Genomic DNA, 3,683 nt, shown 5'->3' on the forward strand with positions numbered 1-3,683 from the left:
TAAATAATTTGAAAATATGAGCAGTATTGTTACCATCTTGTATACTGGAGTGTACTTTAGTGTCGTTAAAACTAACAGAAATACAAACCGCTGCAGGGACATGGTTTCCCTGAATATAGCACTTCCAGTTCCATCACTTTCTGTAGATTCCTCACATCTTCTTTACTAGAATTAAATATACCAAATAAATACAGTAGTCCATTAAACCTTTTAATTCATAATTATTGTGATTAACAAAGGAAGTTGCGAAGCAGTAGTTTTAGTGATAATTTAGTAATTTTATGTTCTAATTAAAACAGTAATTCCCAATAATAAATTGAATTAATAGAGATTCAAGTTTTTAGCAGTTTCTTTTATTTGAGAAAGATGAGTCCTAATAACCTAAGTTCTTGAACTAATAAGTTCAGTACCCAATTTATAACAATTTTTTTCATAAACAGACTTTTGTCTAATTTCCTCTTCAACAATTCATCTGATACACTCATAGCGTTTTTGTTTTTAATTTCACATACATTGTCAGGACTTTCTATGTCACATTCACTATCGCTATCATATTCACTAAATATAGATTCACTGTCCTACAGATCATCAGTTCATTAAGATATCTTTAATTTCATTTTCATTCAAGCTTTTACTACATTCACAAGAGTACTTATACTCAGTAAACTCATAATTTGTTAAAAATGTAAAAAATACAATGACGATTTTATTACCAAAAAAAAAAGTAACATTGCTACTATCATCGGATTGATTGTGAACACTCGTAAAAGGTAAACCAATAAGTTTCATTGTACATGGCACTATAGATGACCTTGAAACACCCTTGAATACAGTGGACAATGAAAATCTGGGAAGTAGCAACTGTCATGTCAACATAGCCAACAAAAATATACCTCTCAGGTCAAAAATGACCAGACGACAACAATTAAGAGTTAAATTTGTATAACTTTGCAATTATTTTGAATTTATGCTTGTAAATTTACCAAAATATTTTTCAAAATATATAATATCAGAAAATATAAAAAAAATTACATTTTTTTTTAACACCTAAAAACATCTATTTAAGAAATATTTTGTTATATATTTTAAGAAATATATTTCAGCAATTACATTTACCATTTCTATCTGAATCTTGCCCAATCTTTTGTAAAGACAAAAAAATCTCCTCTTTACTATTTATTTTTTCCACACAGAATCTTCCCTTTCTAAACCACCCTGATATATTTCGCAATTTGTTTATTGATGTGCTCTTCTCTTCTTTGTATTCTCTACAAGTTTTATAACATTTTAAAGGTTACTGAAAGGAGAGACATTCCGCTGTAAATTTTGTCTCCTCTTTTGTGTCAAGGATGAATTGGGGCAGAGTGGCCATTCTGGCAGGATTTTTTTTGTCTTCCAAATATTTTCTGTAATAGATCATTGATTAATTAGCTAATAATCATAATTTAAAAAATTACACAGTTATTGGGTCCTCACCCGGATGCTTTATTAATTTTTAGAGATCTGTTTATTCTTTATTTCTTGTTTATTCAGGGGACTTGAGTTTTCTAGTTTAGTTACTGGTTACAAATAGTTGAGCTTTTTTCTGGATTTTTTAGCAGATTCAACAGTTTTTCAAAATTATTGACTAAAATTTTACTATCGCAAAATAATATTTTTTATTAAATTTTATATGTATTCAATTTTTTATAAAATAAATTTCTTTATGAAATAGAGTATTTTATTGTAATAAAAAAATTAGTTTATTATATTTCAGTTTTAGAAATGTTTGTAATATATAAATTGCGATTATTATGTGATGTTAAGAAATAATATTTTGTTCATAAATTAAAAGATTTCAGAATTATATAGTCTGATTTTACAATATGTATGTGAAATGAAAACTTAATCTTCCACTTAAATATTTAAGTGGATTAAACTATATTTATATACTCTTATTATTTAAAAATTATGTTTTTGATTAATTTTCATATGTACATTCAAAGTTATTTATTTTTTTAATCAAATAAAGTTCTACAAAAAACAGATTGCTCTTTTATTTAAAATGTACACGATTCCTTTTCGTAAGAACAGTTGGTTGTATTATATTATGACCAGATGCATTTATCCTGTACCAGTTAGATAATTAAAACTAAATTAAAGCTACCCCGTCTTTGCCTGACCTACATTGTGAATCTGCATAGTCTTAACTTTTCCGTTTAAATTTTTTAGTGTCCCAGCCATGGGGGTTTAAATGTGGTGGCCTCATATCAAAAAGTAGATGATTTTGAGGTTGTTTCATTTATAAAAATCTCATTTTTCTACATTTAATGGTATGTCATTGTTATAATCTTAGGCATATATGGACAATGGTAATGATAATTTTTTCCAGAATTTTTTGTTTTTTTTAACTCATTTTCTCTCTCTCTCTTCTCCAGTCTATTTCTTTCCAGACCATCTTCTTTTTCTATTTTCCAACTCGTGATTGAAAATTAACTTTCTAAACAGATCTTGTTTTAAAAAGGTTTCAACAATACCTACGTCTTGGAGAACCTTTTGAATCGCTTCAGTCTAATTAATTTATTTTGTTTTTCTTTCTGCAGAATTCTATTTTTTTTTCAGTATTCTATTATTACTTTTTAAAAAGATGAAACAAAAGAAACAGTCTTTCTTTTCTCAGTGCCTAATAAAAAGTTTTGTATTTTAATAGAATAATAATGAAATTACAATTACTGGGAAATTATTAATGTTCAGTAATGACACAAATTCATAAAATAGTAAAATATTAGCGGTTAATAAAATGTACAATCAAAGATATCAAAAAAAGTGGGGGATAGACTTTTTTTTTGCAAAAATTGATGTTGCACACCTTTTTTCAGCCAAAGTTGTTGTACATCACTCTCGTATTATATATATAGACAGGTAGAGTTTAGTAGTACATTGAAATATATTGGGATTAACAGTTTACTAAAAAGTAATTAATATTGTCAACTGAATTGTTACCTGGCTGAGGCGGGACAGGGTGAGCCTTATTTGTTGTACCATCTAACAGATGACATCATCAAATTATTAATAAAATGACGTATTTGTATATAAAATACAAACACAACGAACTAGTACAATACAATGACTAATATACTTGACCCAGCAGTTGGCAAGGAGAAAACTTTCAGCTCTTGTATTGTAATAAAATACCAATAAAGTATTTGGATTTTAAAATCTGTACAATTTAATACATCAACATAAAATATGAGAGTTAGAGTTTTGTGGTTTTTTTTACAAAACTTTTGATTTGTTAATTACATTTTTTTCAGCAAAAGTGGCTGCTGTTATAGATCTTTCTCATATTATGATTCCAAATCTGTACACGTGAGTAGTACACAGAAATACACTCAGTTGCTAATCGGTTCATTTTACAGTAGAATAATGAGATATTAACAGTTTTCTTGAAAACTATCAGTGTCCAATAATTGAAATATTAATTAAATAATACATTTATTCTTTCAAAGTGCTTGCACATATAATATCTGTCTACAATCATTTATTTTCTACATCTTCAATTTTGATATTTTTCTTTTTCATGTCTCTCTCTTAATTTGTTTTCATTTTCTGTTTTTCAAAATAGTCCGCAAATTTTTTCATTGTTCTATTTTTATTCATACTTTTAATGTATCGATACAATTTACTGACTTGAAGAAAGCTTT

The sequence above is a fragment of the Lycorma delicatula genome, chromosome 1 (assembly GCF_047948215.1).
Source record: "Lycorma delicatula isolate Av1 chromosome 1, ASM4794821v1, whole genome shotgun sequence".
NCBI classification, from domain to species: domain Eukaryota; kingdom Metazoa; phylum Arthropoda; class Insecta; order Hemiptera; family Fulgoridae; genus Lycorma; species Lycorma delicatula.